This window comes from Talpa occidentalis, unplaced genomic scaffold (genome assembly GCF_014898055.3).
Source record: "Talpa occidentalis isolate TD23 unplaced genomic scaffold, MPIMG_talOcc4v2.1 talOcc4.11, whole genome shotgun sequence".
NCBI lineage: Eukaryota > Metazoa > Chordata > Mammalia > Eulipotyphla > Talpidae > Talpa > Talpa occidentalis.
The window spans coordinates 70,401,025-70,427,910 of NW_023601104.1; the positions used below are offsets into that span (position 1 = coordinate 70,401,025).

The 26,886-nt window shown below is 37.8% G+C and overlaps 1 long non-coding RNA gene across 1 annotated transcript in view; it reads left to right on the forward strand.

Moving 5' to 3' along the window:
* LOC129145098 (uncharacterized) overlaps window positions 1-23,040 on the forward strand; it is a 188,744-nt gene extending 165,704 nt beyond the window's left edge. Inside the window, exon 3 of the long non-coding RNA XR_008550155.1 lies at window positions 23,014-23,040. This is a non-coding gene — a long non-coding RNA (uncharacterized LOC129145098). The remainder of the gene's footprint in view (window positions 1-23,013) is intronic.
* Window positions 23,041-26,886: the final 3,846 nt, after the last annotated feature.

Sequence of the window (26,886 nt, forward strand, 5' to 3'; positions counted from 1 at the left end):
GTGGCTTGCCTGCATTCAGGGAAGTAGGTAGCTGTTTGTCTACCAGGGATGGACTTTTGGCCTCCAACCTGTTTGGATACTTCCCAGGGTTGGGTGGAGCTCTGTCAGGGATTTGTCCTCAGGATTCAGTAGTATAGTGAATGGGTTCCAAAACGGTACCAACTCACTCTTAGCAGCAAGGTTGCCAAGATGGTGCCTCTGACCCTGGAGTATTCCCCGTTGTCCCTTGCCTCCCAGGCAAGAACTATAAGAATGGTATCACATTTCTTCACCTGTGGGCTGTGCACTGTCAGACGGGTGTTACCATTTTGGGTTCCAGGGCAAGTGAGTCTGCTCCTGGCCCTCTTAAGTCTGATTCCTGTTGCTACTTTCTCCTCAACTTTCCTGTGTTCACTTCCCTCTGACCTTCCCTACAAGAGTTCAAGAAGCTCATATCCACTCTGTTTAATCACAGGATTGGGGTACCAGGTGTTAGGTAAAACCCTCCTCCTGCTCCCCAGGGAAAGTTCCACACTTTAGATAAGCTTTCCCATTGGCATCTCTTCCCCACCCCAGCCCCACACAATGGGGTTACTTTCTGGTGAGAGCAACACTCCACCTCTCCTATACATCTGGATGCTGCCCTTTTATCCTTTGTTGGGGAAGCTCCAGTCATCTGGGTTTCAGGTCTATTTCTTTGCAGATTAGTGTGCATTTAGCCGTGTCTTTGTTCCTCAAGGAGGTAAGCACAGGTTCTCCCTATTCAACCATCTTGTGTCTGCCCTACTCCCTCACTTTACTTCTTTGAACATATTTTTTCATAATAGCTACTTTTAGATTTTTGTCAGATTAATGCAACATCTGACCACTATGGGTTAGCTCCTATTGACTAGTTTTATTTTCTTGACTACAGGCTACAATTTTGTGTCTTTGAATATCTATTGATTTACTTTGTAGTTTGAACATTGTCAATGATACATTCAAGAAGCTCTGATTTCTGTTATCTTTTCCCAGAAAAACAATAATTATTGTCTGAGTTCACATTCAGTTCCTGGATGGAGCGTGTGACCTGTGTGTGCTCTTAATTTTTTTAGTGGAGATCTGAGCATCTCATTACATTTCCCATCTAACTTGATAGGACTCAACATGTAAACTGTCTCCCCTGCATGTCTGGCCAGGATATGGTTTTACACTTTATTATGGCGGATCTAGACTAGGTCATTTTTTTTTTTTTTTCCAGTGGAGGTTTTCTGATCTCTCAGGTGTTTGACTACCAAAAGGATGTTGCCAAGTTTTCTATGCTCCACCTGGGCTCAATTCCATAGCCACTGCTCTATGATAGTCCTAGTTGCTTGTCTTGCCCAAACACACTTGTAACCCACTGCCAAGAATCCACCAGAAAATCCTCTGTGCAGCTACCTTATCTCTAATAAGGTAGTCAGACCTGACATCTGACTCTTCAGTTCAGCACAATTATCAATTCATGCTCTTCATCGTTCTGTCCCATGTGCTATACTCAGAATATATATACCCAGGCTTATGGCTTTCACCTTCAGTTTTTCTGTCCTCAGTGATTGTTCTCTTGCATTACCTGTGTACAGTGCCTGAATACAGTTGCTTCAGCATTTTGCCTGGTTTTATGATTGTTTATGATAGTAGTCTAGTAGTTTTTTTTTTTTTTTGCTTTTTAGTTAGAATTGTTAGTTTTTGCTTGATGAAGGCATTAATTCATATTTCTAGGTCAGTGTTATCTAATACGGGTTTTTTCAGTGACACAATTTTTTATGTCCAATAAAGGAGACATATGCCCATGTAAAGCATTTAAAACATGGTGATTGCAATGAATTAGATTTTCACAATATTTTGTTTAAATTTTAAAAGGCACCTGAAGTTAGTGGCTATCATTTTGGACATTATAGTTTTAAGTGGTAGGGATCAAAGCACTTACCCCATGCCCCAACGTACCTTATTTGAATATCTTTTCTTGATAGTATAAGTTGAGTCAGTTGTCTGGCTAGCTTCATTTGTTTTACCTGAAAAATAAGGAATAAGACAAGAAAGGGCTATAAAAGGCATTGGAAAAGAAGAAAAACTATCACCATTCATAAAACATTGCAATGTAGCATCTTTTTTTTTCACCAAAATATTTTGGATAACCAAGGAAGATTTATGGTTATTTTTATAGTAATATTAAAATTACATTGAGTTGTGATATGATCCTTTAATCTCTCTTCCTCCTTTTGTTATCATTTTGTCATATTTGTAGGTGACGAGCATTAATTAGGATGCTGAAATGAACCATAGGTAGTTTATCTGTAATTTTAAATCCCATCTTATAGAATCCTTTCGCCATGAGTTTAATTTCTTTTGTTTTCTAATCTGTTTAATTTGCTTTCTATGTTGTAGTCAGAATACTATATTCACAACTAAAAGCTTCAAAATCAAGTGAAGTAGCAACCTAAAGGGGAAAACTCAATAGCAGGAAAACAAAACCCAATCCAATTTAAAAATGGGCAGAGGAGCTGAATAGATATTTTTCCAAAAAAGTCATATAGATGATCAGCACACTAAAAAGATGCTCAACATGGATCATTGGTGAAATGCAAATTAAAACCACAATAAAATAACACCTTGCTCATATTGGGACAGCTATTATCAGGATGACAAGGGTGCAGAAAAAAGAAACCTTTGTGTACTCTTGATGGGAATTTAAGTAGGTAAAGCCACTGTGGTAAACAGTTTTGAAAATATCTCAAAAACTTAAAGTAACCAGACAAAATCATGTAATGAACCATTTCCTAGTCTGTAGCCCCAGACAGAAGTGATACCTGACTATATTTACATAATTCAGCATGGGAAAGAATGACATCTTCCCATTTGTGACAACATGGAAGTGTCTTAAGGACATTGACTTATTTCACTTCACTTAGCTCTATATTACTTACATGTAGAACCTAAAAAACAAACCATGAAGTGAAAAAAAAAATTCTCATAAACATTTGCAACTCTGTGTGGTAGTTGATGGTAATTAGACTTAACTTTATATATCAGTTAAATTTCATGTCAATTACATTTCTTTCTTTCATAGAGATCTCATTTTGTCAGGAGCATTTATTTTGTTTCTTCACATTGAACTTCATTTGCTCTATTTTCCTCAAATATTTGCTTTTGATTTAATGATATTAAATTAATGAAAGATAACTGGCATGCATATGCAATATTCTGAAAGATGCTATAATCATAAATCTATTTAGAAATACTATTTCTTGCTTATATGAAATGTTTTTTTCCTCATATTTTTACTTATATAAATTAAAAATCAAATACATATTTTGGATTGCTAATTTAAAATTTCAATATGTAGAAACAAAAGACTAATAAAAAATTTCTATACATTTTGGAATGACTGACTTGTATAGGATCTGAAGCACAATGAGCACAAAGATAGGAAAAATAGCTGTAGCTTATCTGTTAGGTTACTTGGAGTCACTAAAAGCAGAAGGATGGCTGAAATTTTTCAAATTTGATTAATCCTAAATATCTAAAACCATCAATGAACTCCACACATTTTAAAAATAACTCATTGGGGCCTCCCCGGTGGCGCAAGGGGTTAAGCACCGCACTATGGAGCAATCTGCAGCAGTAGTTCTATCCCTAGGCGGCCAGGGAGCAACCCATATGGCAAGGGAGACCTCTCCTGTCTTGCCCACTGCTCCCCTCAGCAGTGTATTTCAGTCAGTCTGCCTGTTCTTTTCCCCACTCTGTCTCTGGTGAATCCTCTCACCCCCCCACCCCTTGTATACATAAACAATACAAAAAATAACTCATTAAGGGATGTTATCAAATTACTAAAGTCATGATAAAGAGAAAGGATCCAGAGAAGTGAAATGATTTTAGGTGCAAACCTCGATCTGTACAGAGTTTTATAACTGTGTGGGTAAATATAAAAGACAATTTTCTCCTTTCTAAAGGTCTTTGAAAGGTAATTGTTTGAAACTACAAACCTCATCAGTATGTTTTAACTATATAACCATATATAGAAATTAAAGTTATAAAAACATTTTCAAAAGTGAATTGGCAGGGCTAGTGGAAGCGTGCTTGGGAAATGGTGTAGTATTCTCTGAAGGTAGATCATAAGTTGAATAGGCATAGATTAAACCCTAGAGCAGCCAATAAAATAAGTTCAAGTAGATACAGATACTAAACCAAAAGGAGAGAAATAGTAAAATAGAAAGATATTAAACATGACCAGACAGAAAAAAACTTATCAAGATGACATAACATAGCCATATAATTGTATTACATGTAGATATCTTGAATATTCAAATTAAAAGACAGAGATTGTCAGTGTGCAGACATGGCCTTATTATGCCATCTATAAAAAAATCTTTATATATAAGTAAACAGTTTAAACATACCAATTTAAGAGTTATGTTATGAAAACTTTTAAGAAAATTAGAATCACCAGGTGAATGTAAGAGAACTGTGGAACCATTTCCAAGATAACAGACCTTAGAAGTTGTCATTACCTTTCTCACAAGTAAAAAGTTGAACAAACTGGGGATATTAACAATTCTTACATCTATCAGATAATTAAGGTCACAGGGAAAACTGCTGGTCTGAAATTTGGAAAGAAAAATAGAATAAATGTGCAGACAGCATAAGCTCACAGCTGTGCCAGCATCAAGTGAGAATACTGTCATTTCTGATGAACTGCTGGAGGTTCAGTATAGACTGGCTTAAGAATTAGTAACAACAGGGCCTCCCCTGGTGACGCAGGTGGTTGAGCACTGCGCTGTGAAGCTGTCCACAACCTCTGCAGCGCCTGTTCGATCCCAGACAGCTGGCGAGGGTCCCACATGGCGTGGCAGACCTCTCCTGTTGTGCCTGCTGCTCCCCTCAGCAGTGTATTTCGTCAGTTTGCCTGTTCTTTTCCCTGCTCTGTCTCTGGTGAATCCTCTCACCCCCCCACACATCTGGCCTGTACCCCGGTTCTTGTGTAAATGAATAATTTTTTTTTTTAAGAATTAGTAACAACAGAATGTCTTATGTTTCTAAGATGGATAAGAAAGTGACTTCTTTACATTAGGCTGATATTTAGGAACAAAAAGAAACAAACTACTTTATATATAAGAACATAATGCCAAAAACTATTAGGCTGAACAAAATAAGCTACACAGAAAGTATACACAGCATGATTCCACTGATAGGAAGTTTTAATCTGTAGTGATAGAAAGCAGATTGATAGTTGCTGGGGTCCAGAGTGGAGGGAGCTTTGTGGGGTGGAGGAAATGTGTAGTTGTGCATATTTATCAAAACTAAACTGTTCAGTTAAAAATCAGTGCACACTAGCGGACCTCCTTGGTGGCACAAGGGGTTAAGACACAACCTATGAAGCTGTCCACAGCCACTGCAGCACAAGTTCGATCCCCAGCCAGCCAGAGAAGTGACCCACATGGCACAGCAGACCTCTGCTGACTCGCCTGCTGCTCCCCTCAGCAGTATACTTCAGTCAATCTGCCTGTTCTGTCTCTGGTGAATCCTCTCACCTCCCCCACACCTCTGGCCTGTACCCCAGCTCTTATATGCATAAATAAATTTTAAAACAATCAGTGCACACTCTAAATCATTAAAATTAAAAAGTAATAGCATGAACTCTGGAGAGAAGTAAATCTATCTAGGAAAATTCTGAAATATAAGGGTAACAATAACATGCCAAATGCTGGTCTTTTAGAACTGAAATCCATGGTGTTACCATGGCATTTGTTATATCATCTAAACTGCATTTCTGAGGATGGAGGATTGATAAACGTTCAATATAAAATATACAAAGTGAAATATTTTAACATGAATATCTCCACAATTAAACCATTAGAAATATATATATAATGCTTGACCTGCTAATTTTGCTAAAACATTGCAATGCCACAGTAACACAAATGTGTTTTAAGTTTGAAACATTTTCCTGGTTTATATATTGACTTGAAAAACAAGTGAATGTGAAAATGCCTGGCCAGCTAGAATCAAGTGAATAAGCAGTAAATTTAGCATGATTTAGTTATTAAACAATATGAATTAAATGCTAAACTCTTAAAGGTTTATTACAAAACCTGCTCTAAAATAGATACTTCATTTCACCTGGAAATGAACAAATATCAATCTTCAGTATTATACAAAATTGATTAGACTTTCAATTCATACTTGATCTATAATTGATCTAAATAACTTGTTAGAAGACTAAGAAGCTGTTCAGAATAATCCTTCAGAATCTTCTACCCTTTGAGTGTCTGTCTCTCTGTATATATATTTTATATATATTCACTTATTTATGTATAAATATATAAAAATGTATATATTATGTGCAGAATATGCATGTATGCATTATATATGAGTTACACCAGCTGCAGAACACACACCCCCCCACACCTAAACGTGTGTTCATCTGGACAGGATTTGTTCCTAAGAATGATAAATTCAGAGACTTTGAATGCACTTTGGAAGTGCATGATTTCCCATCCTTTCTTGAATAACAAGATTGCATATCATGACTTGCCAGTGATTGTGAAAGAACTGAGTTTGAATTCTGATCTCTACTCTGACTTTAGTCAAGTTAATATCCCTGCTTCAGTTGCTGCATCTATCCAGTATGGAGAATACTTGCCTAGAAAACAGTGATAGTAAAAGGACTTTTAAAAAGTGATTTTGATTGAAAATATTGCTGTCATTTCTTTTAGCTTTCAACTTTTGAGTCTGTTTCTTGGTATAGTGTGTAAGTTTGTTTCCTTCTTGTTTTCAATTCTTGTTTCACTATTCGATTCTGGTGCATTTCTAGCCCATACTACTTTCATTGTAAGTAAAACATACTCTTAAGTGTTTATATTCAAAGATAACTATAGTATTGAACATAGTTATAGAATAAGGCAGGAATTATATCCTTTTTAATCAACACTTGTTCTTCCTGAAGTTAGGCTATTTTAGTTTCCGAGCTTCTTATATTAGGTGAATACTTTCAATTTCATTTTGGTGATTACCATTGTAAAGGTCATGGCCAATTATCATTCACAGTGGGAATGGAGGCATCAAGTTAAGGGCCTAAGCCTGACAAATAAAATAGGCTTTATATCATCAAAATATCCAAATTAATTAGAGAGAGTATTCTAAAAAGATATTCTCAGAACACACGTTTACAGACAAGCTGTGAAGCCCCAGCATCTGAAATGATGACAGAAACCGTGCTACTCAGACAAGTCCTCAGCATCACCCAAGCACAGCTGAAACAACCATCAATATGGCCTTGACAAGGTGTACATTTTTTAAGACATAGAAGCTAAACATTTCTACACTTCATAGCATCTCTTACAATTCCCTCCTTTTAGACTCCATTCACTCTACCTCCATCACTATAGCAACACATATCCTAAAATAAGCAACCAGAGTTTTATCAGAAAGCTAGGAGTGAGTTGGTGTTGTATTCCGATTCCCAAGTGGGAGACACTGTTCTTCTGAGTCTCCTCTCACGCCACTGTCATCTACCGGGTATATTTTGATGCCATTTGCAGTGGAAAAACAAAATGACTCTGTGATTCTTACATGTTTGATCTATGATGTGGAAGGCTGGATATTGGAGATAATAAGTGTGAAATTAAGCAATATCCTCAAAGCTAAACTGTTGATTCACATATTTTTTTGTAGTGCTATTTCCTTTTATGGCTATGCAGGTGACCATATGTTCCCTATGTGCATACCAGCTACTCCAAGGAGCTTTTCTTTTCATTCTGCTGATCAAAGCTTTTTCTCAGCCTTACCTCTCATTCTACACACTCCTCATCTAGTCTCTGCTACAATTACAAGTTTTAAGCCAATGATCCTCAACATTACATAATAGAATTCTCTTATAAGCTATAATCTAGAGACATAAATATTCATAACCATATTGGGTACTTTAATTTGAATTTTCATATACCCACAAGCTCATCACATAAAGAAGAGAACCCATTTTTTTCTCCCTTGTCCAGACCTCACCCTTCCAGTATTTACTACTGCAATAAATGGTGCTGTCTTTTTCCCAGGTAACAAGTTAGAATCCTGAGCATGTTTCTTGATGCCTTTCCTTCTCACCTCTGCATATAATCAGTAAGTTTTCTATTTATACCTCCTATATATCTCTCAGATTAAGTCCACTTATTTCCATCTTCACTGCCACTACCTTTTATCAAGCTCCAGTTTTTTTAAAGATTTATTTTTATTTATGCATACAAGAACTAGATTGTAGGCCAGAGGTGTGGGGGCTGGTGAGAGGATTCACCAGAGACAGAGTGGGGAGCAGAACAGGCAGATATACTGAAATACACTGCTGAGGGGCGCAGCGAGCGAGGCAGGAGAGGTCTATGTGCCATGTGGGTCAGCTCCCTGGCAGGGATCGAACTCATGCTGCAGTGGCAGCAATAGGTTGATAGTGCTGAGATGTTAACCCTGTGCCACCAGGGAGGCCACAAGTCCCATCAGTTTTTGTCTAGATAATTCCCAAACTTCTTAGTCACAATTTGCCTATAATCTTATTGTCACTCTATGTGAGCCACCACAAAACTATCATACTTTCTCAACACCCTAAATCTAATCATGTCCATTTCCTACTTAAAATATTTCAGTGGATTCTCAGTTGCCTTAAGGTTAAAATTCAAACTGATTAGCCTGACAGTCTTCAAGGTCTAGTCCCTGTCCAACTCATGTCCATTTCCTGCCTCCCATCTTCTACTGCAGATACTGTATTTGCAATTCTAGGAAACTGCCTGCTTCCCATCACTCTTATCTCTTGGACAAAATTTCTCTGCTGTATAGAATATTATCAATCCATTTCTTCGATTGTTTAACCCCACTTGTCATTACAATTCTGTTCAATTGTGACTTTGAATGGAAAGTTGTTTCTGATCCTCTTTATTCCCACCTGACAGAGGGTTTAGTGCCCTTCCTCTGAGCCCCTGTTTTATGAAGCTCTGTAATAGCATGTCAGTTCTCACCAGCTCCAGTATTTACTAGGAATGGAATACATATAGCAGGCATTGAGCTAAGAGCTATACATATGAAAGATGACGACACAAACACTTCCCTTCATGAAGTATTGTTTTAGTGTAGTTCCTTTTGCATCCTGTGTAGTGTTTGTTTACATCTATTTCATTATATGAAGAGCTTCCTGAGGCCAGGAAATCTTAGTCTCCAGTGTTTACCATAGTATGTGGCACACTGTATATACTTGATAAACATGTAAATGAATAGCTTCAGCTTTACCCTTATTTTCCAGGGGCCTTAACGATTCGTGTATCATTCCTAAAATAAGCATCCCTGTCTGCAGATGGGCAGGGATATTATTTATGTATTTGTGGTAAAATTCTTCGTGACATGCTGCTCTATCTCCCTTCTCCCTGCACCCATTTGCATTCTGGCAGAAACCCAGGCTGCACGCGGGCATTATTTATGTAATGCCTCCTTTCGGTACATGCCTTGGCTGAGTGGCATTAAAGCACCAGCTTTTCTATTAAATCAGACCCTTGTCTCTAACTGAATATTCAACCTGGTTTTCTTATTTTGCATTCCACTTGCTCTAACACACATCCTAGAGCTTTCCTTACTAGCCCCCACTGGAGCACCATGACAGCTGTAAACCATTAGTCATTGGGCTTGCAGAAGGCCTGCAAAGCTCTATACGGTGATAGTGTGATTAGTCCAGTTCAAGCAACCACCATAATTCTGAGTTTCTGATAGGATTTTAATAGGGATAGTTGAAGGGGAATGTATCTCAGAGCTACTAAAATTCATTTTTGTTCCCAATCAATGTCAGAATGAATTTGAGAAAGCATTTTTGTTTATAACAACCAAAAACAAAAAAAAAAAAAAATCTTATTTCTTCCCTGATAGAGTAAATTGTAGGCATTCTCAAGAAATGTTTTACAGAAAGCAGTTCACCAATATTTATGTCTGTCATTAACTGCATGAGTTACTTGCACATGGAAAAAGGAATGTGAGCTGGGAACAATCTATGCAAGCCCCATAAATGGCTTCAGGTTGTTTTTATGCTGCTCTCTTTCTTCAGCAAGGAGGTGAATGCCAGTCACATGCTTATGCAACAGCGTCCCCAAGATTGTGGGGACTTATCGAAAAGTACAGTATTCCCAAAGGGTCTCTGAAGAGAATAAACCAAGCTTGAATACTTCTTTGATGTATCATGCTTTAGAAGTTAAAAAAAAAAGGAGACAGACAAAAGGAAAAACTAACCATACGTTTCACATAGTCTCCCAGTCAATATTAGCCACTCAAATAATTGATTGCTTCTCTATTAAGTGTTTTATACTTATATAAAATACAATTTTACATTGAATATTGTATCCACATCAATTTTTAAACACCCCCCATGATTCCACTTTTACAGGATGCTAAAAGGAAAGCTAAATAATCCTACATAAGATACAGTCAGTGTGGCACTGCACTTGATTACTAAATTACTTAATGCATTTTCTATTGATGCACTTATTCAGTAAACTTGGCTTAAGTTATTATTTTATGACAGACACTTAATGTGGTACTAAGAACCCCAAACTGTTAAAAAAAAGACACCTCCAGTGCTTTCAATAATCATAATATACAAATAGAGACCAGCATTAGATTTTTTCATAACACAAATTTTTCAATAAATTATAAGTAAATATAATTTTGATTTGTGATAAAGGGTATGAATAAAAAGAGCAGAATGTGAGTACATCAAGTATTCTTTTCCACTCTTCTTCCAACCCCAGCACAGATGTACTGAACAGTGCTCCCAGAAATGGCACAACTAACAATTTCTCTGCCCTAGTGTGGGCAGAGCAGCCCACTCTTTTGTTTGAGTGAAGGTCCATTAGTGTGTAGGCCAGGAATCAACTGGGGAGAACTCCACAATCTACAAGTCAAAGATTCCCCCATCCCATGCTGGCTCAGAACTACCTATAATAGGCCACCAAGTAGCAAGGTCCAACTCAGATCTATTACAGGAAACCTAAGGAACGTTTCAACCATTCTTTCACCAATCAAGTTATGGCAACCCAGTGATAGCTCAGCAAAAGTTTCTGGGGCTTTATTGGGGATACAAACTCAAGCACACTGAGCTGAATGCCCAAGGAGTTCTGGCAGGGAGTGTACTTTTATAGGTGAAGGGGGTAGGGCTAGGTTCACTGAACGCAAATGAGATTTTTAATCAGGAGCTCTGATTGGTTTGGTAGAAATTTTGCCAAGTGGTGATTGATCATATTTCAATCCTGGACATGACTTGCCTGTTTGGTTTCATTTTTTGAGCTCTGGCTATATCTGTGTGTGCCCCAACATGCAGGATGGGCAGCCCTGGGTGTGTCTGGCACCTGAGCCACAGGCTCCAGGCAATGGTCGCATATTACCCAGATTTGGGATGACTCAATGCTCATTTATCTTTATTTTTCAAAACCTATTATTGTAGCTTCTGAGACTCCTTCCTGACGGTCCACAACAGCAAAAGAAACATCATTTGTACTTAACTCTCCAGTTATAAATTCATCCACCCACACTGGGCAGCTTGAACCTCTCACATCCACTCCAGGAAACACAGTTTAGTTTTGTCATTTATAAGGGAATCCAGGCTCAGAAAAGATTTATGATTTGACCATGTCACTGGGGTTCAAACCCAAATCTCCTGAATTCAAAGCAGGAAAGAGCTCTTTCTATTACACCAAGGTACCCACCCGTTCAAGACCTCCATGACTTCAATTCCTAGGATGATTACTTAGATCCTGATTTCAGTTCTCCTCTGGCTTTTGACAAACATTTCTGAAACAATTCTAGTTTTTCTGGAACTTAACATGATACGAGCCACATTGAACAAAAATGGAAAATGTGTCTCTTAAGAAAAGGAAATTCAAATGGCCAGACTCTTTATGAGATGAAATTCCAGACAGCTGAGAGTGACAAAAGGAACTTGAATGAAAAAATCTATAGGAAGTAATAGAGTTGAGTAAGTGAAATGATGAGGAATATTTTTGTTAAGCCATGAAAGTCACTGTCCTACTGGCAGATTTCATTTTAGAAAATTGAGTGTTTAGTTTAAACACTTAAGGAAGGTAGACTATTGTATCAATGTGCGGGACAAAAAAAAAAAATTCCCAAGGAGAGTCATACTCTTTTGATAGAAACAGAAGTTGTGGTTTGCTTACAAGCAAGTATACTTTAAGATATCTCACACTAAAGTTAGAATCAGAGTATTTTCTTTCTGAGTTGCATCATGTACTCAGGGAGCTTTGTTTTCTCAATTAGTATGTTTTTTTTTTGTTTTTTTTAAATCAGAGGTAGTGCTCAAATCAAACCAGCATGTACTTGTACACTCAGTCTGGAATGCCAGGGAGTCTAAGCAGTAAGACAACCTTGGAAAAGCAGAAGAAATTTTTATTTAATACATTCGCATCTATGTTTCTGACCTGTCAGAGTCTGGAGTGCCGGAACATAGCATGATTAAAAGCACAAAATCTGAAATCAGACCGCCTGGTATTGAATCTTGGCTCTACTCCTTATCTATAAGTCTTAGAGGAAGTTATATTAAATGAGAATAAATGATTCATTTTTCTATTCTTTTTCCTTTTTTCTTTCTTTCTCCCACCCCCATTTCCTAACTAGTTCCACACACACAACTTTCCTTTACTTCCTTTTGAGGAAATCCACCACTTGTCTGGCCCAGTTACCTCTCAATACCATAGCTAAGGCTCCAGTGTGTGACCTCTTCTCAGCCAACAAATCCTGCTGAGACTTTTCCCCTGAAGGGAGATGTGCACTTAAGTAAGAGATGAGAAATGAATGCAGCCCAGGGCACAGCAGGGAGCATCCAGGAGCAGTGGAGTCAAAAACAACATCTGACCTGGTCCCATGCTCTCAGGACCACCATCGGGTCAGGGCTTCTATTCCATCTTTCAGACAGACTCTGTTAGATTCCCCATGTCTATTTAACCTTTTTTCCTCAGTTAGACAAAATTGGGCTCTGTTGCTTTCCTCTAAGAATGTTGACAGATAAAAGGGGAAAATTGCAAGAAACAGTAAAGTATAGGTGAAACACTATACTGACTGGCATATAACGTAGTTGACAGTTACTACAAATATTACTAAAACTACTTTTGTTTGAGCATTGATCACTCACCCTGGTACCCAAAATAGAGATGCAGTTTGAAAAGTACCAGGACTATGTATGAAGGAAATTCATTTGCTAATGTTGGGGCGACTGCTATGGATATGGGGGTCAGTTGGAACTCTGTCTAGGAAGAAGGTGCTAATAGGAAACATTTAATATTACACCTGGGCCTCTCTGGTGGCGCAGGCAGTTCAGCACAACGCTGTGGCGCTGTCTGCAGCCTCTTCAGTGCTGGTTCCATCCCTGCTGTCCTTGGAGCAACCCACATGGCGAGCAGACCTCTCCTGCCTAGCCCTCTGCTCCCCTCAGTATATTTCATCAGTCTGCCTGTTCTGTTCCCTGCTCTGTATCTGGTGGATCCTCTCACCCCTCCCGCACATCTGGCCTGTACCCCAGTTCTTGTATTAAAAAATAATATTAATATTACACCTTGCCTTTGAGGGAGGATACATGTGTATAGAAGTGACACTACTTTTTTTTTTTTTTTTTAAAGAGCTGGGATACAGGCCAGAGGCATGGGAGAGTGAGAGGATTCACCAGAGACAGAGCATGGAACAAAGTGGCACTGCCTTTAACTGCTAAGACCAGAACTAGCGTGCAGATGCTAAGGCTAACGGGCACGATCAAAATTAAAATCATGGACATGTTACAGCCCCTTATGTATTCACTTAACTACAGTCTTGCTAAAGACAAGGACAAGCCATGCCCTCTATGAGCCTGAAAACCTCGTTTAGTCATGCTTCATACCCTATGCTTTCCTGCAGTTTAACTAAAGCCTTGTGGCTGGCAGCCACAGAGGGGATGGCCCTTTCATCATGTGACCCTGGTTTCCAGGGGAGCTTGCATTTCTGGGCACCACTAGATTTTTAACAATTGGAGGGAGATTTCTTGGCAGACTGCCAAGAGTTTCATACAGAGACAGAAGATAACCTCCAGGTTTTTGTGAGAAAACTCTAGTAACCTGTGCTAGAGCTACAACCCAAGGTGCGGGCTTCATATTTGCTACACAACTAGAGATAACAGGGTGCTTTCAGACTACAGACAGGAGACACCATCTTTGTGCTTTTACTGGACTTCCACACAGCTTGCTAGTACCTCCTAGTACAGAGCTAAGTACATGTCAGAAATTCTGATTTTGCAGCTGTCACCCAGAGGCCACCTCCAGATCTAAGGCCAGAATGAGTTATGATCGTAATTCCATAAAACCATACAATTGCATGCTTTCAAAACCTGATATTAGGTGCTGTTGGAGGTGTATTCCTTTATATCAATGATGCCAACAACTGAGACATATCAAGAAATCAGATTGCCTAGTCAACTACAAAGACTTGAGAGGCAACCAAGAGCAAAGGCTAGGTTGAAAAGAATGGATCATCACCTATGCAAGGCAATACCCTCAAGACTGAGAGATGCAGCTCATTTGAGTAATACAAAAGCAAGTACAGAGAATTAAACAAAATGAGGAAACAGATGTATCTACTATAAACAAAAGAACATAATAAGCCTCAGAAAAATATGTTAAGGGACCAAAAATAAGTAAACTACCAGAGAGTTCAAAGCAATGGTTATTAAGTTGCTCATAGAACTCAGGAAAAGAATAAATGAGCAAAGTGAAAACTTGAACAGAGAGGGCCTCCCCGGTGGTGCAGCGGTTGAGCGCTGGGTTGCGAAGCTGCCCACGGCCTCTGCCATGCCGGTTCGATCCCCAGCTGCTCCCTGGCCACCGGAGGAGGGTCCTACATGGCGCGCAGACCTCTCCTGCCGCCCGCTGCTCCCCTCAGCAGTGTACTTCAGACCTTCTGCCTGCTCTGCTCCCCGCTCTGGTGAATTCTTTCACCCTCCCGCACCTCTGACTGTACCCAGTGCATGTATAAACAAAAAACAAACAAATAAAATTAAAAAAAAAAAAAGCCTCTAAAAAAAAAAAAAAAAAAACTTGAACAGAGATAAGAAAATGCCCAGCAGTAGTCACAGTGCTGAAGACTGTAATTCCTGGACTAAAAACTGCACTAAAGAAATTTAACTTTGGTCTAGCAGAAGCTGAATAACAACTACGTGAGCTAGAATATAAAGCAAAGTTGCTCAGCTAATAAAGCAGCAAAAAGAAAAACAAAATTAGAAGAACTGCAATTTTCTTAAGGGAAAACATCCTTATGGGAAAACATCAAGAAAAATAATGAGCAAACTAGAAGAGTTTCAGAATAAGAAGGAAGGAGGCAGCAGAAATTATTTTGAAGAAATTAATTGTGTTTGCAAACGTCCCTAACCTGAGGACCTGAGGAAACAGATAGTTATCCAACAGGAAATGCAGAGAGCTCCAAAATAATAGTAATATACAGTAATTATATATTACAGTAACAGTAATAGTATATAGTATATAGTTATAGTATATAGTTAGTGTATATATAGTATATAGTTATAGTATAGTTATAGTTTATGTATAGTATATATATAATTATATATAGTACATATATAATTGTATATAGTAATAGTAATATATATATTTGTGTGTCGGTATCTGTGTGTGTATATATATATTTCTATATACATATATACATAAGTAAAATGTCAAAAGTTATAGAGATTTCCATGCTCTTTTGTAAGGCCCCCTGTGATACTAGGCTAATGATGGAGCAGGTTAGGTTGTTGTATGGGGCAGTAACCACTGAACTAGTGAGTCCAGGGGAAACTTGGCTTTACTAGGTCAAGGAATTATTCAAGTTATCACTGAGTGTCATTCCCCAATTTTTACTGCCATTCCATCCCTGTTACTTATTTAGTATGTCAGTGCTCATGGAGCATGCCATGTATCAAGCGATTACATCTCTCTTCAACTTCTGGGAGGAAATAAAGATGGATAATAAGACAGGCCTTTACTCTCTGTACATGACACAATTTCCTTATATTTTCTCTTAGCTTTTATGTCTTTATTAAATGGTCAGGTAACTATTAAATGACTTGGTAATTACAACAGGGTAGGGACACAATGCTATTTCCTCATAGAACTCATCCTCATAACATTTGGTATTATTCCACTCAGATGCTTGGGCATGGTGCTCCACAGTTGTGATAAACTAATAAAATGGGCTCTTTTTAATGATGGTGAACCAGGAAGGAATTTCTTATATCTAAGAAACAGGACATCATCTCAGCTTCCTGTATCCATGGACTTAAAAAACCACCTTAGTTCCTGAATTAACTCTGGCTGAGTTGGAATATAAACCACTAAGTTTAGTTTTACTGCTTAATTAGCTTACTGTAGTGTGGCAGATTGTATTTTTCCAAAAATGGCAATATTTCTGGTCTCATGTGGTCTTCTAGAAAATTGATGCTGGACCACCGAGAGGTATAATCTATTTTTCTTCCTATTGAAATTGGGATAAATAGAATGCTGCAGAAAATTGTGTTTTCTAAGACTGGGTAACCAAAGACCATACAGCTTTCACCTGTCTCTCTACTTTATCTTGCTCACCCAGGGCAGAAGCCATAATATTGTAATGTAACTGAGGCCCCATGAAAAGGCCAGTCGTACGTGTTCCAGTATATAACCCCAGCAGTTTCGAGGTGATAGCCAGGATGCACTACCAGATATTTAGTGAACAAATCTCGCCCTCCCCAGGTGAAATGAACTACTTCTAGAGTCCTTAAGTTGATAGGGAGAAAAAAAAGCACTTGACTGTTCAATATGTATATCAGTTGTCAAGGGTTGTATTAATATGCTTTGAATATAGCGCAGCTTCAACAGCAGCTATAAAATGAAATCACCACCTTGTTTGTTCTATGATACTCTACAGTCATTCTTTATAAACTGCTTGCCAAATGGAACAGTCAGATAAGAATGTGATAGAAATCCTTGCCCCCGCAACCCTCAAGTCTTTGATAGGGGTGCTAGTCTCTGTAGTATTCCCAAAGATAAAAACTAGATTCCCGTTTACATGCTCATAAAGAGGGGAAGTCCTTGAACCAATGTGATGACTTTGCTGTTGATTGAGTATGTTATTCAAATTGTGTATTTAGGAATGGAGGAAATAATCAACAAAGAGTTATCCATTAGGCTTACATTGAGATAGACTCTGGGCAACTCCATTTATGTGGATCTCTGTAAAAATCTGACTAAAGACATTTAGAATTCAGAACATCATGCAGGTTTCCACTGTTTAAATTTTCATTTATCTACAGTTCAGACTCTACTCTCCTGTTTTCTAGAGCATTCTTAATTCTGGCTCTTGTTATGATTCTAAAAGTAGTGGAGTATGTATTGGGGAGAAAGTGAATCTTCTTGCAAGACACCTGTTTCAGGGAATCTGCAAGTAAATTAGTGCCCTTAATTGAGGAGGGAGAGTGTCTTCTACTTCCAAGGTTTACTCAGCAAATTGGAGCTTCACAGTTATCAGATTGTACCTATGTACTCCATTCCAATTCTTAGGGCCTTAATTGTGATGGAGAAAGATCCTATCTTGCACATGAGAGAAATGGAAAGTGTATGAATGCTACTTATTTTTTTTAAGATTTATTTATTTATGCATACAAGAGCTGGAGTACAGGCCAGAGGCATGGGCAGGCAAGGGGGTGAGAGGATTCACTAGAGACAGTGGGGAACAGAACAGGCAGACTGACTGAATTACACTGCTGAGGGGAGCAGTGGATGAGTCAGGAGAGGTCTGCTATGCCATGTGGGTTGCTCCCTGGCCAGCAGGGCGCTGGGATCAAACTGTGCTGCAGAGGCTGCGGACAGCTTCACTGGTTGCGTCTTAACCCCATGAGCCACCAGGGAGGGCCATGAATGCTACTGATACTGTAGTTTGTAGTAAAAAATTCTGAGTCTTTCAAATTTCAACTCTCATTCCTACGAAAATTTTATGACTTCAGCATGTTATTTTCTATCAGACCTGCCCAAATCGTCTCATCCTCCTTCCACCATCATTACCACATAATGGTCTGAATCAGTGTCTAACTGGTTTCCCAAGCTCTGTCTTCCAAGGCATACTCTCCTAGATTTAAACAGATAATATTTAAAGTAATTGTGAAGGGCCTCCCTGGTGGCGTAAGGGGTTAAGATGCAACCTATGAAGCTATCCACAGCCACTGCAGCACGAGTTCTATCCCCGGCCAGGGAGCTAACCACATGGTGCAGCAGACCTCTCCTGACTTGCCCGCTGCTCCCCTCAGCAGTGTCTTTCAGTCAATCTGCCGGTCTGTTCCCCACTCTGTCTCTGGTGAATCCTCTCACCCCCCCATCTCCCCCCCCCCACACACACACCTCTGACCTGTACTCCAGCTCTTGTATACATAAATCTTTAAAAAAATAAAGTAATTGTGAAAAGAAACAATACCACTGGTAATGCTCTCATCATTTTGTTTAGTCAGTTCAGCTTCTTATTTTTAATCATATTTTTGCTGAGATACATATACTGCTATCAATGATCACTCGGGCTTTATATAAGAAAACAAAAACAAACAAAAACTTAAGTATTCAAGCAGAGAGAATACAGGAAAACTTTAAATCTGAGTGAAGGGCCAGCAGGCAGGAAAGGTGTCACTCTGAAATCAGGAAACTGTTATGTCAATAATGGAGCCTATTTGCATGCACTTTCTAGCATGCAGTAGCTAGAACATCCAAAGAGCTCTTCCTCATGCCAGAGCTGGGATCCATAAAGAGCTGGCCACTGGAATAAATGCACAGCCATCTGGTCTTCACTACTCTTACAACCACCCGCTGCTAGAGTAACAGCCAATATTTTCAGAGCCAGAATTATTCTTCCTTCCTCCCACTTTAAAATCTTCTACCAGTGTCTCCTTTTGGGCAGAATTCAACAAGAAGTATGCTGCCAAAAGAGTCTGGAAAACAGTTTTCAGAGTCCCACTGCCAGAAGTTCAATGAAGAGTAAAAAATAGGCATAACGCTGATAGAAAACAGATAACCAAAGATGCATGCAGTAGTAGAAAGATGACTTCTGGAAGTTGGTGGCATTGAGGAGGTGCTTTTGCAGCCTGGGGTCTATTTTGTTTCATGGGGAAAAAATGCCCATTTGTTTAAGCAACTGCTTTTTATATTTTCTGCTGTGTTTGGCTGATTACTATCTGCCTCAAACAGAATTTGGTAAGGGGAAGTAGAATGGTACAATGTGGAATTAACATAGCAGGACCTTAGGAAGGAGAACACACGTGTCATAGACTAGAGTCCTGTTGATCTTTATTATGTGGTGGTGAAACATTTAGCCAAGCATTCACCTGCTGTATCTTGAAACATAAGCCATGTTTCTACTGCAGTTGCAATGGTAGGGGAAATGACAAGAAATCCAGATATTTTTTGGTAGTTTCTGATCACATCTTGTCATTTTCAACAAGAAGGTCTTGATAGAGAAATACAAACTGAAACTTGACCTCAGCAATAAGAAAGCTAAGATGGAAAGGAAGATGGCACTGCTAAGACAGATACTTTCTACCCCTGCCTATAGGTCTAAATTGAATGAGAGTGCCAATATTTGGAGCCTAATAGAGTTGAAGAGTTATAAACTGTAGCAGCAAAGCTGCATTTGTAGTAACAGATATGCCCAGAACTTTACCAACCTCCTCCCCTTAACTAGGTAGATTACAAAGAGTTACAAGCAGGACCCACACTCAAAAACATGTTGCTGGGTTTTGCGATATAAAATGTGTGTATGTGTAACAAATGTTTGTATACAACTAGAAAGTTCTGTATAGAATATATAGAACTAAAATACTTCATTAAACAATGTTTACATTACTTGTGATGCATTCTGGTATTTTGTAATTCTAATTTATCCTATTCTATTTTGTTTTTAAAGTGTCAGCCATTATCCACTGAATTGCCTTCATACTCTAGTAGTTTGCAAATGTTTAATTACTAATCTGTATCTTCACAAAGTGAATTGCATTTTCATTCATGAACCCCTTCACCTCTCTCTTTGCCTGGCTTAGAGTATGTGGTATATCTTTTTAATTACTCCCTTTTATCTCCCTTACTCTGTTACTTTTGATTCTTGCCATCGTGGTTGTCCTAGTTGGTTAAATCCAACTCTTCACTTACTCTGCACCTGCATTTGGGTAGTTAAAGATGACAAGAGAAAAAACGCAACCAAGCTAAATAGTCTACAAGATCTTTAGTGATAACCAGACATTTCCTGAATTCCATTGTCAATACATTCATTCTCCATGTTGATGAGTTCATACTTTCTCTTCTTTCCTGGACTTTCAATACCTTTGCTGCCTATTTCAAGCTCAGTTTCTATAAATTCCTTGTTATTTCACTGAGAAAAATAAGAGCAACCAGGAGAGAATATCAATACTTCTGCTGCCAAAATTTCCAACTCACCTGCATACCTTTCTTTTCTAAGACCTGATGTCAACACCTGCGCTGGAGCATGACATCTCATATCCTTTCACAGTAGTCACTTTTTGCAAGCAACAAATTCAGCCTCACCCTTGGATCATTCAAAATTACACTAGCACACTTCTAATTTGTCCCACTTTAATATAAAACTGCCTTTACCATCCCACTTTCTACCCCAGCTACTATCCACTTATTACAGCAAATCACGAGTTACTCTCACAAAACAACTCCTCCTATTATTTTCAAATCAATCCCAAGTATGTTTTCATCAACCCACCACACCAAAAATTTTTTTTTTTATCAATTTCACTATGGTTTCTCAGGCCTGATCTTTATCATCCTATCGGAAACCATTAATAGAAAAGTGATGAATTTTTTTTTACTTGGACTCCAGAAAACCTTCTCTATGCTCTTCTATATCCCTTTTCTCCTAGATGTCCAAATGTTTGTGTGCCCTACATCTTGGTCTCACACATACAGTTTGTATAAGCATGTTAGATTACTTCATCCAATCCTGTGAATCTTAATATTTTATGAGAACAGCCAAATGCATATCTTCAGCATCAATTTCTACCCTGAATTTTCTTCTCAAATATATAAAAGTAAGCAACTCTGGCCCCAAGACTGCCCATCTGTGTCTGTGTAGGTACCCTTTTCATAATAAACACACACACACACATATATTTACATACACATAACCATCTTCACATCTGCCCTCCACTCTTTGGACTCTGAAATGCTATTTGCCCTCTACAAAACTCTTTATTCATCTCAAACCATCTACCCCCCCTGGTGTTTTAGTCTCAGAGAACAGCAACAGCTTTCTTCTGGCTATACTAGAGTATGATAACCCACCCCCCCATTTGGCTGCTACCAGCTATATCAAGACAACATCATTTATTTCCTCAATTACTGAAATATTCTATATGGCCCCCTATTTCTGTGACTTATTTTCATTATGCTTCCATATATTGGTAAAAGAATAAATGCCCACAAATCAATGGGATAGCATAAAGAGTCCAGAAATATACCCACAGAAATATGATCAACTGATTTTCCATAAAGGTGCTAAGGCAATTCAATGGAACATTGAAAGTAATTTCAACAAATGGTGCTGAAATAACTGGATATTCATAAATGATAATGACAATAAACCTCAATCTAGAGCTCTACCTGATGGAAGATTAACTTAAAATGCATCCAAATGTTAAAATAAAATTAAAACATTTAGAGGAAAACACAGAAGAAAGCTTAATGTAGGATTGGATTAAGAGTTCTAAGATATGGGGCCTCCCCTGGTGGCGCAGGCAGTTGAGCACCGCACTGTGAAACTGTCAGCAGCCTCTGAAGTACCGGTTCTATCCCGGCCGGCCATCGGGGGGCCCACATGGCGCCGCAGACCTCTCCTGTCTCCCCTGTTGCTCCCCTTAGCATTGTATTTCATCACTCTGCCTGTTCTGTTCCCTGTTGACTCTGATGAATCCTCTCACCCTCCCATGCATGTGGCCTGTACTCTGGTTCTTGTATAAAATAAATAAATAAATCTTTTTTTAAAAAAGTTCTAAGATATGACAATAATCATGTGTATTCATAAAAAAGATACATTGGACCTTATCAAAATTTTAAGATGTTTCTCTTCAAAAGGCACTTCATCAAAATGAAGAAAAAGCGTGATCCACTACAGAGAAAAATTTGCACATATCTTGACAAGGAATTTGTATCTATAATGTAGAATGTGCATTTAAAACTTCAGGATGTATCCATGACTTAGCTATTATAAATAGTGCTGTGATGAACATAGGAGTGCATATGTCCCTTCAAATTAGCATTTTTTTTATTCTTTGGATAAATGCCAAAAAATGGAATTGATGGCCCATAAGATATATCTATTCTTAATATTTTAAGTATCCACCATATTGTTTTCCATAGGTTCTGATTACCTATGTCTGTATTACCACCAACAGTGTACAAAGGTTCCTTTTTCCTCACACCTCCAACATTTGTTGTTTCTGGATTTCTACGATGTGGGTTAATCTCAAAGGAGTGAGGTGGTATCTCATTGCGGTTCTGATTTTCATGAACTGGAGAGGATTATGATAAGTGAAATTAGTCAGAAAGAGAAAGACAAATACTAGGTGATTGTACTCAAATTTAGATACAAAGAAACAAAGAACAGACTTAACCAAACCAAAGGAATCCTTAGAAGTATGAATTAGAATTGAGACTACTAGAGGGAAAATGTGTGGGAGCAGAGAACAAAAGGCTGAGGAATCCAGTGGTTAATGTGAAGGATTATGGGTGCTTTGGTGGCAGGTGTGGTGTGATAACATATCTCATATCTTGTGCACCTATACCTCTAGTTCATAATGTGGTAAACCTACATTACCTCAATAAAAAAATACATTACCTCAATAAAAAATTCAATTAAAAAATAGAAAGATAGAAGTGGTCTTTAGAGGACTTGATTTAAAGCTTAACTCTAAATTTTCTCTTTCATCTCTTTGGCTAGAACTGGATTACATGCTACCATACCAACAAGGAAATCTGGGAAGGAAAAAAAATGTAATCACCTTGCCATCTTGAAGCTACACAAAGGTAGTGTGTGTTTATAAACAATAGGATCACTCTGATTATTTGTACCTCCATTTATCCCTATGATGAATATAAAAATGATGCTGGCTCCCCAATCTCCTCTTTGTTAACAAACCCAATTGTTGCACACTGAAAAAAAAGTGATGCTGGATCTGAAGGATATATTTTGCAACCTTGGCGTACAAACATGTAGACAAAAATCGTATTAAACGACTGGACTCTGAGTCAACAAATAAGTTCATACACACAGAAGTAAGTGCTAAGCATATAATAAATGCTCAGGAATGTTAACAATATTGTCACAATGTATTGTTAATATCTAAGTAAATCCCTAAAATAAATTCTTGTTGAGTGCTTGAATTTTTTTTTGTCATAATTGTGATTTTACTCTCCCTAGATTGACCTTTATAATAACCAGGCTCCTATTTCTGATCTTGCAACCCCACTTGCTTAGATGGACTTTTGTAACTAAACTAAGCAGTCCTATTGGTTTCTGACTACCACCACTGCTTTCTAGTAAATGTTTTTTATATAAGTACAAAGAGTTCTAGATTTTAGACATTTTGTTTCAATGATTACCAAGCATTGAAAGATACTTACATAGATATGAAGTTCCAAAGAAAAGAGTTTGATAATGAATTGGATAATGCATCTAGTCATTATCCAATCTATAATGTACACATATATCACAAGTATATGTGAATATATTTGATTTTGTAGGCAATATTCCTATGTTTTTAATAATGAACAAAGAATTTCTATCAGTCTTCAAAGTACTCTCTATAACATGATTTTTTCAAAAGTAATTTTCCTACTTATTAAACATCTAATTCATAATTTCTGGGAAAGATCTTACAGCTCAAAGAAGTTGCTCTCTGAGGCTCACACACTCCTTCCTTAAAAACATGTATTTATCAAATGTGGAAAACATTACTAGTGGTCATTGAGATTCATTTCCCCTCTGTTTCCTAAGCAACACAGGAAACTATACTTCACATCATCTTGCTGCTGATGGTGTCACCAACTAATTCTGGCCAATGGAATGAGTGGAAGTGATTGCAGTCATTTCCTGCCCAATACAGTATGAAGCACCTGCATAAAGATCCAGCACTGGGCCTCCCCTGGTGGTGCAGCGGTTGAGCGCTGCCCACAGCCTCTGCAGCACCGGTTGTTCCCCTGCCGCCGGTGAGGGTCCCACAAAAAAAAAAAAAAAAAAGATCCAGCTCTTTATATCACTGCTACAGTGACCTGGCAACCCTGTGCTGAGATGGAGGACAAAAGTGGAAACACACTGGATCTCTAGGTCATTGCTTGAAAGATAGATCCCTTAAGACTAAGCCATTAGACCCATTGTAGCTCTAGTATGAGCAAAAGAATAAACATTTAATATATTAAGCCACTGAAATTCTTGAGTTAATTTATGACCAAATTATAGCACAGCTTCTTCTGATGAACACATTAAATAATTCATCTTATGGTGAGACCATCTAATCTCTAGTACATTTATCCTTCAGTAGTTCACAAAGATGCAATTATTCTATAGTTATAATTGAAAAAGAATCTTAAAAATGCTTCAAGCTGGGAGAGGTTAAAAATATTTTTACTTTTCTCCAACTCTGCAGGCATTTTCTCACCCTGGGTAACTTATTCAAATACTATCTTCTCCAAACCACAGGAGGGATGCCCCGCCCCACCCATACATCTTCCAGTAGTACTGACTGATAGAAATATGCATTTTAGTTTATCACATTATTTTCTATGTATCATTTCAGCCAACTTTTCTGTGACAAAGGACTAAGTGTTTCCTTACTGACGTCTCATTTCTTTCCCTCCTAGATAAGAAAAGTTCATAGGAAAGCTCTAAATATTTATCAAATTCACTGAAAAATTTAAAGTAATGAACTGAGAATTTCATTAATTTAAACATTGCTAAAAATCTATAGAAGTTTATTTTCATTTCTACATGCTTGGTGCTCATATTTTAAATTCTGAGTGTTTTTCCAGAGAAAATGATGATTTATGCTAGTATACAATGCAGGTGAGGCTCAGCCTTAAATCTTTTGGATAATCAACATTTTAGGGCTACTTTTAGTCTGATCTGTTGGGGTTTGATCATTTTAACTGCAGAATATGTGTGATACTGACATAGTTTGTGATTATTTGATTTCTATTAATATATTGAAATCATAGGTTCCTTGCAACTATCATTTTTAAGACCTCTGGCCTATATGTGAAGTTTCTTTCAGTAATTAGATAATAAAACTCATAAATCCACCTACCAAGAGTATGTAAATGTGTATACTTAATATGCTAAAATTGAATAAAGGCACTAAATCAAGCCTATATGGGTGCAGCTCCCACACTTATTGATGGATACCTACCATGGCAGATTGAAGGGTGGCTCAGTGGGCATTATTATAGCTGCCTTCTTTCTCAACCCCTCAACATCCTCTAATATAACAGGGAGAACAAAATATACCAGTTTTGCTCTTAATGTAGAATTGGCCCTATAACCCTGTTCTAGCCAATGAGATATAATAAAGGTTCTGGAGAATGCATCCCTTCCAAGATAACAGCTTGTTAGAAAAGGAGCTTTAATTTTAGGACTTGGAATACTGATGGAGGCTTAAAGGAGTAACCACCTTGCCTGAGGCTGAGAAGTCTCAAGTGCCAACTAGTGTCAAGACAGGGACTAAGCTCCAGAAATATCTCATGCCAAAACCAAATGCTCTTAACCACTGTAGTATACTATCTCAGCATAACTGTTTTGAAATGAACTTCATGGGAGGGAGAGGATTTCACATAAAAGAAAAAAAATCAATGGCAATGGGAGAGTTGAGAAGTGATGAACTTAGAAGGACAATAGATATTTAGGAGAGTAAGGTGTGTCCATAAACAGGGCAAAAAACAAAGGGAAGTAGGGTAATTTGATTAGGTAGCTTTAACAAACAAATCAACTCTGTAGAGCTTATTTTAATTACAGGTAAAGTAATATCAATAGAGACTGTTAAATGCATTGTGTATTTCTAGCAGAAAGCCACGAAATAGATGGAAAAAAGGGGGGTTGTTAGCATACTTCAACATTTTGGCAAACTTTGTTGACTTGTCTAATATCTAAAAGGCAAATTCCATGTGTTCTAGCATCAGATTCCTGGTAACAGATTCTGTTACATATATTGTATTTTTTTTAATAAAGTTCATCTTTGTTCTTAATTTTTTCCAATTTGTGCAATGTAATTTCTTACTGTAAATCATATTAGTAAAACCTAACACTTTGGAAATCTGTCTGAAAAATAATAAAAAAAATATTTGGCCTCCTTGAGAATTTCTTTCCATAAAGTTTATATGATTTTTATTCTTTTGAAAGACTCATGGCAACAGATTAGTATTTTTGAAATTTTAATTATCTAGGTTTGAATAGGATAGAGGTTTATAGATAAAACTAGCAAGTAGTTTGGGTAGTTTGATTCAGGCTGTGATGTAACTGAAGAGTTTCTGAGATTGAAAACACCCTGGAGTTCAGCATGGGGATTTGATACCAATCTCTGGAATCAAAATAGGAAGACTATAGCTATTTAACAAATATTTGTTGAGAATCTACAACTGTATAGGACATTTGCAGTTCTTGTATTAGGAACTAAGCAAGTTTCTTAAACATTGCTGAATTTTCTTTATATATTCCACAATATAATAAGGTCTTATTTATAACCAATGTTTACTAATAATTCCTTATCCCTGAGCAGTGATGTCCAGAAAACTAAAGCTCTATTTTTTCAAATCAACTCAGCAA